The sequence below is a fragment of the Pelodiscus sinensis genome, chromosome 4, assembly GCF_052426305.1.
Source record: "Pelodiscus sinensis isolate ZL-2025 chromosome 4, ASM5242630v1, whole genome shotgun sequence".
Lineage (NCBI taxonomy): Eukaryota > Metazoa > Chordata > Testudines > Trionychidae > Pelodiscus > Pelodiscus sinensis.
The window spans coordinates 60434941-60447880 of record NC_143055.1 but is presented as its reverse complement, the minus strand read 5'-3'; the positions used below and the strand labels follow the sequence as shown (position 1 = coordinate 60447880).

General features: G+C 46.3%; 1 protein-coding gene across 1 annotated transcript in view; it reads right to left on the bottom strand.

The window, feature by feature from the left end:
* Positions 1–476, bottom strand: part of ENPP6 (ectonucleotide pyrophosphatase/phosphodiesterase 6) — a 94696-nt gene extending 94220 nt beyond the window's left edge. The window contains exon 1 of the mRNA XM_006130175.4: positions 325–476. The gene's annotated coding sequence lies outside the window, so the exon portion shown is untranslated. The remainder of the gene's footprint in view (positions 1–324) is intronic.
* Between the last annotated feature and the right edge of the window lie 12464 nt (positions 477–12940).

Here is a 12940-nt window from a genome sequence, read left to right as displayed (position 1 = left end):
TATGCAAATTCATTAACAAATTGATTGGGCATCTTTTCAGGTGAGTTGTTATGCAAATCTTTAATGTTGCTGAACTAGTTTTCCTGGATTTTGCAGGAGGCTTTGATGTTCCAGGCTTTGAAAGACAAACATTTAAAATAAAGCACCCTCTCTTCTTTCAGTTGTTGCAGCTAAATAGCAGCTAGATCTGCCTGCAGTCTGCATTGTAATGACAAAGTGCTGGTTATTATGGAATGGAGTACAAGAGCTTATATTTTTACTTAAAGTCTACGAAATTTTATGTACTTTACATAAGCCAAAATAAATAGAATTTCATACAGGTACCTTCTGAAGTTCCATTCTTGGGATGTCAGCTGAAGCTGGAAAGTGACCAGCCCCTCACAGGGGTGAATTTCAGCAGTCCTCTTCCTTCCTGACTATCACGGTCAGCACTGGGTAACACATCTCAGAGAGGTAGCCATGTTCATTTGTACCTGCAAAAACAATGAGTCCTGGCCAAGACCATGCCACATAGCCTGGGGCTACAGGTAGCTCAGCCTCACCAGAGACAGTCTAGTTGTTCCTGTTACTTGTGCTTTGCAGTTTCTGAGCTGACTTATATTGATCAAGCGCTCTGTAGGCATAAAAGGAACTACCTGGGGAATTAGAATATTTCCTATTATATTTGGCCCTGGGATCTAATGCATTTTCCTCTCTTCTTGTTTTGGAGAAAATCCCCATCCACTGTTCCCCCTAAGCCTGGGGCTTAGCTTCATTAGGGGGAAAAGCTGAGCTAAGCTATGCAGTTTGAGTTATATTAATAGCATAACTCAAATCAAGCTTATCTTAGATTTATTATCATGAGGTCCAAACCCTGCTGTGTCAAAGAGAAAAATTTTCCAGTGATGAAGCAGAATGGCAGTCTGAGCCATCAGCAGTCAATTTCGCAAGTCTTCACTAGGGATGTTAGAGTATAACCAGTAAACTGATAAGCAGAAGCTTATCGGTTAATGTTACCGGTTAACTGAACACCCACCCGCTGCAGCTCTGCAAGTAAATTTGGAGCTAGCAGGCAGGCTGGTTCAGCCACTGTGCCCAGGCTGCTCCCACTGCAGCTCTCCCTTTTAAAAAACTAGGAACCGGGGCATCCTGGGAGTGGAGGTAGCTGCCCGGACCCGGTGTGTGCCAGCTTCAAGTTCAAAATGCAGAGCTGCAGCAGGGGCAGCTGCCAGGACCCAGCGCATGCTGGGACTGAGACTGCCAGCTCCTACTACAAAGCCCGCAGTGGGCTGTAGTAAATACCCTTTGTAAAAGAAACGGTTAACCGTGTAATTGACAAGATATTTAATGGTTCAATGGTTACTGAATTACATTATTTTTAACATCCCTAGTCTTCCATTTACCTGTTAAATTGGCCCCCCAGTAGATCAATCTCTGCAGACACTCTGCCTAACTATCCACAAATTCTCTCCAGAGCTCCGTGCAATGTACATGTCCCATCCTGCCACCTATTTTGGCGGGCATGAAGGAACCTCAAAAGTATCCTCAAGTCAGGACTAAGTATTATCTAGACCATCCCTGACAGGTGTTTGTCTAACCTGCTCTTAAAAATCGCCAATGATGGAAATTCTACAGCCTCCATAGGCAGTTCATTTCTAGTCCTTAAATATCCTGAGAGGAATTTTTTCCTAATGTCCAGCCAAAACCTCCTTTGCTGCAATTTAAGCCCATTACTTCTTGTCCTATCATCAGAGGTTAAAGAGAACAATTTTTCTCCCTCATCCTTGTAATAGGACAAGAAGCAATGGGCTTAAATTGCAGCAAAGGAGGTTTGTCCACATCTTTCCTGATATGTTTAGCCCAGAACCAGACACACTAGTTCAGTTGAGGCCTAATCAGTGCTGAGTAGAGAGGGAGAATTACTTCTCATGTTTTGGTTGCAATACTCCTGCTAATGCAGCCCAGAATGATGTTTGCTTCCCCCTCCTCCGTGTTACACTCTTAACCAAGGGTGGGCAATAATTTTTTTATGGGAGGGCACACCAAGATTTTGGTAAGTGGGCAAAGGCTGAACTTTTCTATGGAGGTAGTGTGGGATCTGGGATAGAGATTGGATGCAGAAGGGAGGTTAGTGTACAGTGGAGGAGAGGGTGTGGGGTGTAAGAGGGAGTTTGGGAGAAGGGGGGTTGTAACCCGGAGCAGGGGATTGGGGTGAATGTCCAGGAGGGGAGATGGGTGCAGGAGAAGATTCTGGCCTGGAGAAGGGATGGAGAAGTAGGTGCAAGGTCTGGGAGGAAGTTGTGACTTGGGGTGGGGGCGAGGAGGGTGCAGAAGGTTTGGGTGGTGACCTAGTGCAGGATCCAGGAAGGGGTATGGGTGCCAGGAGAGGATTCTGGCGTGGAGGAGGGGTGTGTAGAAGGGGGTATGGGAGGGGATGGAATGCTAGAGGCAGGCTCTGGTCAAGAGGTACTTACCTAAGCAGCTCCTGGCCAACAGCACTCTCAGGAAGGCTTCTCTGCCTGCCAGCAGCCCCCGTCCACTCAAAGTGCCTGTCTGTTCCATATGGCTCTCTGTGCTGCCGAGGGAGGCTTCACACTGTGCCATCCCCAGCATAATCTGTCAGCTCGTATTGGCCAGAAATCGGTCAATGGAAACTGAGAAATTGTGCTATACTGCCCCTGCATCTCCCACAGCACAGAGAGCCACAGTGAGCAGCCAGCTGCTTTGAGCAGCCACTGCTCTGTGTTGCAGGGGCAGGCTGCAAGCCAGATCAAAAGGCTTCTGTCATGTTACTGGATTTTAAAGGGAAATGCCATATCACTGCTGCATTCATGGGGGGGAGGGTGTTTGCCCCAAAGTATGTACAAAGGGGGGCATGGGAGGTGTCAAATGAAAATTTGTGTTTTACTGCTTCTGTATATGCTATTCATGTATTTTTTGTGTGATATCTATATGTGGAGTTATAAATATGTGCTCTGTGCTTATGCTGGAAGATTCTCTGAGACAGAGCAGTGGGCAAAGAATGTTCAGCCAGTGACTATGATAATTAGCAAGGCTCCAGGGACAATGGCTCTTTAGGTGCCAAATACACACCTCAGGAATGTGTCTGGGACCTGCAAACTAGCCAGAGCATAATGGCTGCCAGCGTGTGAAAGGGGGATAGGTCACTGGGCCATGTAACCTACTCTGGCTAGGAAGATGCCAGGAGAGGTATATAAGGCCCATGTGGCAATCTCCATCTTGTCTTCAGTTCTGCTACTGATTCCAGATGCAGCCTTGTGAGGAACAGTGAGCCGGGAAGAACCGTTGGCCCATCCTAACATAGGATGTACACCAGAGACTTTTAAGATAGCAGTTTGTAATATCTCTGCTGAGAGCCTGCATTGAGAACTTGGTGATTCGATGCATGTAATGTATTTTCTTTAACAGCCTTGTTCTTTTCTTTCTTTTATTAATAAACCTTTAGATTTTAGATTCTAAAGGACTGGCCCAGCGTGATCTTGTGGGTAAGATCCAAAGTGTAAATTGACTGGGGATTTGTGGCTGGTTCTTTGGGACTGGAAAGACCCGTTCAGGGTAGGTGAGATTGGGTTCTATAACCCCTCACCTGTGTGAATGGTCCAGGACTGATGGTGGCACAGGGAGAGCTGGGGTCTCAGAGGGGTTTTGCTCGTGAGGCTTCTTGCTGGCTGGAGTGGCAGCTGAAGCACTTGATGTGACTGGTTTGTGGCCTCTTTGGGAAGGGCCTCCAGTCTGGGGCTGTAAGGAACCCTGTTCTTGAGCAATTCGCCCTGAGCGGATGCTCTCAGCTCTGCCCAGACCCGGCCCGGTCCGTCACAGCTTCCAAGTCCAGATAGGGCCTGTGGCCCATATCTTGCCTGCCCCTGCTCTTAACTAATGTTTAGCCTGTGATCCATAATCGATCCCCAGATCTTTTTCCACAGTATTCCTTCATAGGCAGTCATTTCTCATTTTGTATGTGTACAGCTGATTGTGTATTCAGGTTTGGGCACTGAAGCCAGGAACTTAAGGAGCCTCACATTTGCCTGAACCAGCTCTGATCACACTCCCCCCTTTTTCTTCTACTCCCATCTTTTGATTTTTAATGTTTTAATAGTCTTAATTTATTCAAGTTTACCAAGCCCAATCCTACAAAAGCTGCTGAAAAGGCAGTGGCAGTTACACACATGTAACTCACAAACCTAGTGTGGTTCACTGTCCCATGCAATGTCACCAAGACCACAGCAACAGTTAAGATCAAGAGACCTCTACAGCAGGGCTTCTCAACACGTTGGCCTGCGGCCCGTTTGCAATCCACGGTGTGGTTTGGGTTTATGCGGGGCTCAATACGTGGCCCGCGGGTCTGAGCCAAAACAAAAAAGTAGTCAATATAATGGTCTTGTGTTGATATGTGTTTTAGTAGTTAAATTCCTGGACTGTCATTGCTCATTAAAAGTGCTGTCATATGGGTGAAAATCAGGTAAATGTTGCATTTTATTAATATCAGCAGAACTGACTTAAATGGGGCCTGCGTGTTGTGTAGTCTTGCCTTAATCTTTGTATTCATGCCTGTCATTGTGAAAGAAGCTTTTTGTATATATTTGCAAGTATGTGCAACCACACTTAAGTTGTGGCCCTCAGCATGTGCCCAGTATCAGTGTGGCCCCCGGGGCTTCCAAAGTTGTGTAGCTCTGTTTTACAGCATAGGCTGAGAGCCAGCTGGGCTTTAGCTCAGAGGGTAGAGCAGGGGTCGGCAAAAGGGCCTTCATGGGCTGGATCCGGCCTGCCAGGCGGGTTGATGGAGCCCAGGCATGGGGGCAGGGGAGCCCACAAAGCTTTCTCACGCTCTATGAGCAGCACACAGCACTTTGCAGGGCAGGGGAGTGTGTGAAACCTCTTCCTGCTCTGCCAAGGGCATGGCAGCTTAGTGGGAAGGGGGGGGAGCACAAGGCCTTCTGAATTAGGCCCCTCCCCTTCCAGGTTGGCCCGGGGCCATTTCAAACACCCCTGGGGTAGAGGATCCTATACTAAGCTTCAGAGGTCCCAGGTTCAAATCCACCCGGTGGTGGTAAACATATACATACACAGAGCACTTTCAAGGTCAGATTCTATAGGCCAAATTCTGCTCTCATTTATACCTGTGTAAATCCACAGGAATTGAGAGGCAGTTAATGGCTTTACCCTACATTTCAGGACAATGCAATCAAGAACAGAATTACTTCTGTTGTCTGTGATATTAGAGGTCTAAGTAGCACTGGTGATTTCAAAGCACTTCCACATTTTTGCCTTAGCAGTTTTAAAAAATATCTCCCATTTGCAGTGAAGGATTTTTCTGTGTTTTAATGAGACTTTTAAAAATGTTATTTATGTTACATATGTATAGGCTCCTAGACAAGAGGAACCATTGTAACCTTCTAATCAGACTTCCTGCATGTGCAAGCTACAGAACCTCGCAGTCCTGTAATAGATCTCTATCCACTGTTTGAGTTACTGACGTCCTCAAATCATGTTTTAAAAAATTCAAGTTACAAAGAATCCATCATTTTTATACACACTCACACATACATATATAAAAACCTGGCCTACCTAGACAGCTCTATATGTAGTTTGTTCTGTTGGCATAGATGTTATCCTTACTTCATTGTTTGGATAACTTCTATGTAAACTGGTTTGGTGAATTTGTTGATACTAGGGATGTTAAATAGTGGTTAATTAGCTAATCAAGTAGTAGATGGAATTTCCATTGACTATTTGCTACCCCAGCTGTGGCTCTGCAGCTTAAATGTAGTAGGAGTTAGACATGCAGAAAACCCAACTCCTACTACATTTAAACTGCAGAGCCACAGCAGTGTTAGCTCTTGGGGTGGCATGAGCCAGAACTAAGCAGTCCTCGCTCACGCTGGCTCTGGGACTATTGCAGCTCTGCATTTTAAATGTAGTAAGAGGCCGCTGGTGCTCAATACAGAGGCAGCGAGGGGGAGGAAGCGAGTAGTTGAGTAGTGACTGAGCTTGTCTGGTAGTCGACCACTCAAGTAGTTGCTTACATCCCTAATTGATATCACTTTTTGTTCTTGCATACCATGAAAATAAATTAAAAAACACAGTACAAACAATGCACACTCCATGATTAGTGAGATTCTAAAGGGCAATCAATGAGTGATACTTTAATTACTGGGGTGGGGGGGAGGTCACAGGGTTACCATTGAGGGCTGCTCATCAGAGACAGGATGTGACAGAAGATTTTATTTTCCAGGAATTAACATGAAGTACCTCAGTATTTAAAAAGTGGAAGTGGAGTCTTGCATTTTGATGATAGGATATTTTAGCTTTTTTGGGCGTCTTGCTTCTGGCTGGGATCCTAGCAATAGTTTATTACCCACCAATTGTTGTCATGGCTACAAAGGTGGAGCAGTAAACAAACCTCAGAGCAGTGTTTCGTGAGGAAATCACGGCAGTGAAGGCTCACTTTTGCCCTTGAAAGAAGCAGCATCTAGCAAGGCGCCGCATGCGGACTCCCAGCTGCACAAGAGACTCTGTTCAGAACGTTATAAATGTTTGAAATCCTTTGGATGTGTTTAAATCTTCAATGTTATGTCCTTTTTCAACAAAGGCTCATTTGCCACAGTCATGGAGACTAATATTAGAAACTGAGAAAGGCAAAAGGCCTATTAGATAATCTAGTCTCCTCACTGAGGAAGCCAGCAGGATTACAAAATACCGGTTGCTCTATAATGCATTGTCCAGTTTTAAATTACTCAGATCAGAAAGTTTCCCCCACTTGTGGAATAAATCTTGCAGTTAAGAGAAGCTCTAAGTTAATAGTGCAAAAAGGTATTTGCAAACATTGATCTGAACAAAACCATCTCATTTTTTTGGTATTTTAAAATACTTTTGTATGCAGCCTGAAAGCAGTTACACAGCCATCTTGAAAGTTCTTTTGGGACAACTGTTTGAAAAGCAGTGAGAGTCTGGGGGTAAATTTGCATATGGAAATTGGGGCCACATTTGCTGAATGTCTGTTCTAGTATCAAGGTTATTCCTGATACGTAGCCTACATTTTTCTGAATTTAATTCCCTTACTCCTGATTATTCCCACTTGTATTCTAAATAGTTCCTTTCTCTTGTTATATTGATAGAAATGTAGCCGTGTTAGTCTGGTGTAGCTGAAACAAAAAACAGGACTATGTAGCACTTTAAAGACTAACAAGACTAATAAACCATCTTGTTAGTCTTTAAAGTGCTACATAGTCCTGTTTTTTGTTATATTGACACACTTCAGATATTCGTATGATGTCCCTCCACTCATTCTTCCTTAATATTTAATATTTTTAATAATTTCTCAAGTCAGTGCTCCTTAATTATTTCTGTTGTTCTGCAAATCCTTTCCAGTCGATCACCATCTGTTTGATAAGTTGTGCAGAAATACGCACAGTATTCCAGGTGTGATATCAACCTTCAAAGTCTAAGCTGTTATGCCCTTTTAATTAAATAACATAAATATAATTTTAGTGTTTGTAGCCTGGGTCATTGCAGCTTCCTTAATTTTTTGTTTTCAAAATATACGTAAGAAAGTACACCACAGCAGACTTTGTTCCCAGGTATATCAGTGAGTTCTTAGATGGTTTTCCATTTTTTACTAAAAAAAAACATAGAGTAGCTCTGACAGAAATCCTAGCCTACCTGAGCTAGGTGTCTTACAGACTGTTAAAGCAAACCTTAAATTTTTTAATTCACTTTAGTTTACCTGTGTGTAGCCCAAGGTCCTGTGTGCTTCAGGAGCAGCCCTGGGAACCACAAGTTGTAGACTACAAAATGTGGCATGTTGGGAGAATGTCCTGGTTCCTGTCAGGATGTGCCCTCTGCTCTGTCCCCTGCCCCCAGCAGAGTCTCAGCACTGACTGAGCTGGGAGCACTTAGGCTGCAAGCAGAGAAGAGGCTGCTGAACTGTAATCCTGTTCTGTGTTCTTTACAGAACACCGGTCACAACATTTTGGCACCTGAGGCAAGGAGCTCAAGTGATGCCCCCATGGCTCCTTTTCTCCAGCCTGCCTGTTATGTCTCTTGTGCCCTCCTTCCTCCAGCACAGCACTCCACCTTCTCTATGCATCTAGAGCAGAGAGAATACATATGCACCAGCAGCAGACACAATTTTCTTCACTCTGGGTCCTAGTGGTGCCCTCTCATGGTAAGGCCAGCCCTGGAAAACAGCCTGTTCCTGGTGGTTTCTCTGAGTGGGTCTGATCTGAGGTGCACACACTGATATACAATGAAGAACACATAAAGGAGCCTCAGGCCTAGTCTCCCAAAGTTCTGTAAAACATCACAAGGCTTCCCCTATGTTGAATAACCTCATCCTGAGCCAGTGAACGTAGGGTTGACAGGTGTCCGGTACTGAACTGGACAGTTAGGTATTTTCACCTCCTGTCTGGTAAAAAAAATAAAAAAATACCGGACACCTAAAATGTTCAGTACTTTCTGAGGGGATGTCAACACAGCAAAGTTATTTCGAAATAACTTTACTAGCATCTACACAGTCAAATTGCTATTTTGAAATAAATTCGAAATAGTGGAGCGCTTATTTTGAATTTGGTAAACCTCATTCCATGAGGAATAACGCCAAATTTGAAATAGCTATTTCGAAATAAGTGCTGTGTAGACACTTATATCGAAATAGGAGGCCTCCAGCCTTCCCAGGGTGCCCTGGTGGCCACTCTAGCCTCAACCAAGAACACTCCTCTCCCTCCCCCCTCCCCGGAGCCCTTAAAGGGGTTGACTCTGGCCACAGTGCCTCTGCCAGCTTGAAGCCTGCCAGCCCAGAGCCAGCAGTTACTGCCCCTGACCCAGTGGCCCCAAAACATGATCCAGCAAGCTACTGGCAGCCAGCCTTCCACCGCTCCCCAGGAGCAGTCTGTGAGCTCCCAGGAGCCTGCCAGGGCCCGGAGAAGGTGGGTGCCTTCCTGGTCCAGGATGGAGATCATGGACCTTACTTAGGTTTGGGGGGGATTCCCCCAACATCCATGATCTCCGCCCTAGATGGAGGAACACAGCCGTCTATGGCAGGATAGCTGCCAGCCTGGCCACCAAAGGCCACATGTGAACCCAGGAGCAGGTTTGCATGAAAATCAAGTTGGTCTGGTGAGACCCCCAACCCTGAGCCTTGAGCTTCCCCTCCCCCTTCTTTCCCTTGCTTCCCCCTTCCAGCTCCCTCCTCCAAGGTTTCTCCCTCCCCTCTCCCACCCTCACTTCTCCCCTCTCCCATCTCCTTTCCCCAGTCTCACAAGAGTTTCATTCCCCCCCAGTTTTGTTAAATAAAGAGAGTTTGTGTTCCTGAAAATACATGTATTTTATTTGACATCAGGAAGGGGGGTTAGGGAGGGGTAAGTGGAAGGACGTGAGGGAGGAATGAGGCACAAGCCCCCAGTGGGGCAGACCAGGGAGGCTCTTAATGCTCCCCAGGGTGGAAGCTCTCCCGCAGGGCCTCCGGGATACTGACAGCCCCCTGATGGACCTCCCCGATGGCAGCCTGCAGAAAGTACAGCCAGGCTTGCATCAACGCGTTCACGAGAAGCACCAGGGGCAGCTCTGACTCCATGTTGCAGAGTGCTGTGGTGTCCCGAGTGAGGGCAACCAGAGGACACAGAGACAAAATGCTTTGCTGTCCCTCATCGAGGTAGGCAAGCAAGCAGGGAAAGCTGAGAACCGGCTGTCCGGGAGGTGGGGAGGGTCCCTTTAAGCACAGGCCTCAGATAGCCTCAGGCAGCAGACACACAAAGTAACTCCTGACCTGATGCCCTGCCAGACCTGGTTCCAGCCAGCCTTAAATGCAATTCAGCATCCACTCAGTGTGGACACGATACTTCAAAATAGCAAAACGCTATTTCGAAATGCATTTTGCGTGTAGACGCGTTATTTCAAAATAACTTATTTTGAAATAACGCTGTAGTGTAGACATACCCTGATTGATTTTTTTCCTGGCCAGGAAGTGAAAATCTAGGGTTGCCAGATGGTTTCAAGAAAAATACCAGACACATTTGACATTACATCACAATCTACATTACATCTTATTTAGAAAATACTGGGCATTTCTATTTTCTCATTTATATTTTCTCAATTTGTTTACCGAACAGAAAGCTCAAATACTGGACTGTCCAGTTCAAAACCAGACACCTGGCAACCCTACAAAAATCCTGGGCTGTCCGGCTCAATACAGAGGCAGCTTGGCAACCCTAGTGCTTACTGGGTTCCGCAGGGGAGCTGTCTGGCCCCACGCAGGAAGGCAACATGGTGGGTGGCCACCGACAGCCTGTTAGGGCCAAAAAGCCTCACCACACATTTCTTACAGAGGCCATGCTGGGGTTTGGGGGGGGGGGGTTCGCTTAACAACTCTCAGGGGCCTTTTTTTCGGGGGGTTTTCCTGAAACCATCTGGCAACCCTAAGTGAACATGAGGGGCTACATATGATAATCACCTATCATGCTCTTTCTGAGCTTTGTGGCATGAACTTTTATTTTGCACGTTGGTATGGTGTATTGCAATTCTTGAATGCAAACATTTCAGCTCCCATTGAAATTAATAGTCATGGACTTTTAATGTCTGTTGGATCCGACAGGGAGAAGGTGAATGGTTCAGGTACAGATCTGAGTCATTCAAAATTACCCTGGTCACATGTGCTAAGGCGAGTCCAACACACTCTCTTCAGCAGATTCTCATGTTATGAAAGGGATCATGTTTGCATCACATCACCAACCTAGGACTTTAACCTGAATTTCAAATTCTGGCTTCTCTGATGTCAAGGGGGTCTACAACTAAAGGAGGATCTCAGACTGTCATGCCGTTCTCTTCATCAGTGCTAAACTCTCATAAAAAAGGAACAGAAGTATTTATTAAAAGACTATAAGAAGTAAAATGTATGTTTAGAGCAGTCAGGAATCACACTGTAACTTAGAGCAAAATACAGGCCTATGTAGCACTTTAAAGACTAACAAGATGGTTTATTAGATGATGAGCTTTCATGGGCCAGACCCACTTCCTCAGATCAGATAGAGGAAGAAAATTGTCACAACCATAGGGGATGCGGGGGGGGCGGGGTTACCTCCCCGCATCCCCCTTCTGTTCTAAATTTGATTTGTCCTTTTCATATGTGTTCATTTTTTTAAAAAAATGAACACATATGAAAAGGACAAATCATCATCTAATAAACCATCTTGTTAGTCTTTAAAGTGCTACATAGGCCTGTATTTTGCTTCAGCTACACCAGACTAACACGGCTACATTTCTAGTACTGTAACTTAGAGTGAACTTTTGCATTTGCATCATTAACTTGAACCTGTGCCCAAGTCTTGTAATCTATTCTTGTTACCTCCTGTTTTTAGCTCTTCAAATGAAAGTGAAGTTGAGATTAAGTGTAAAGATCAAACTTTCTCTTTTGTGTCAGATATAATTTAGCACATGACAGAGTTGGTTCTTCTTTGGTATCCATAAACAGCCTTTGAACTGGACCTTAATGATACTTGGGATAGGCCTTTGCTAGGGATGCGCTCATTGAACAATCTGCAAGCTGATGTCCAATCAAATTGCAGGTTCTCAATTAATAATCAGTGTGTTAATAAGCCAGGAGGATAGATCAAGATCCAACTTAATGATCCTTGGACAAGTAGTGTTTTAAATGTATTCATTTTTCTTAATAATATGTATCAAAATGGTGACTTTATTTTAGATGACATTTCTTTATCAGTTTTGCAGAGAAATCCTTTGGTAAAATAAAGGCTAAGGAAGCCGGAGCTGAACAAAGGACAGCCTCCTGAATTGTTTGCTTTTTCTGTAAACGTGGTTAATCACATCCACTCATCTCCAACTCCATTTCACATGTGTAAACTGCTTCTCCAGTCTCACTGGTGTACTGCATGTACTAGAATTAACTCCTTATCACTGTTTTTAAGCACTAACAGTGTGATTGGTACTATACAGACTAGAGGAGAGCTGGGCCCTCTACTCAGGAAATACATTCTAAGCAGAACAAACAGCGCAGACAATGGTCCAAGTAATGAATGATTAGAACTGGAATCAGCAAACTTTTTCTGAAGTGGCATGCCAAGACTTAACCCCCCTGCCCTGGGCCTCCCTGCTCTCCTGGGAGGGAGGGAGGAGCTCTGTTCACCACTCACCCCACTTGGTCCCCTGCCCTAGGCTCCACTCCGAATTTTCCTGTGGGGAGAGAAGGAGCAGCACACACATGCTTGCCTGCAAGCCAGATCCAGTGCAGAGCCTCGGGACTTCCGCCCTGCCCCCACAGGAAACCAACACTGGCTCCAGTCTCGTAAGGGGCACAGTGCTGGATCACCAGCACAGGCTGGGGTCAGGGTGGCTCTGGGGATGGGGTTTAGGGAAATGGGAAAAGTGGGGGTGGATGGTGGGTGACCCTGGTGTGTCCAGCCCCGCTGGGGGTGGGGTCCTGTGGGGGTCCGGTCCATGGTGCCCTTGCCTTCCTGCCAGGGACCGAGGAGCCCAGGGGCCAATGCAGCTTTGGGGCAGAGGGACCCCCATGAGTTTTCCTCTCCCCTCAGCCACCCCCACTGCCGCCCAACCCTGGGAGTTGCAGCCCGGGCAGCACTCGCCCTCTAGTGGGGGCCCAGCTGCAGCAGTGCTGGTGTCTGGGCATGACATCAGCACTGTCTTTAGCCCACCTGCTTGGGGCACCGAGAGGCAGAAAGGGAGGCAAGCGGAGCAGGGAGTGCTGAGGCTGCAAGGCTGGGGCTGTGCAACAGGGCAGAGTGTGGCAGGCTGGAGGAGGCGGAGGGGACAGTGGTGGAGGGACTGGAAGGCGGCTCCGCAACCCTTTTCCCTCCTCTGAAGCGGGAAAACATTTCCCCAGAGCGAGCCTCCCTGCAGCCACCGCACCATAGCCCAGCTCCAGCCTGTCCCCGGCAGCTGGCTCGGAGGTGCCCCTCTCCTCCACGTGGGC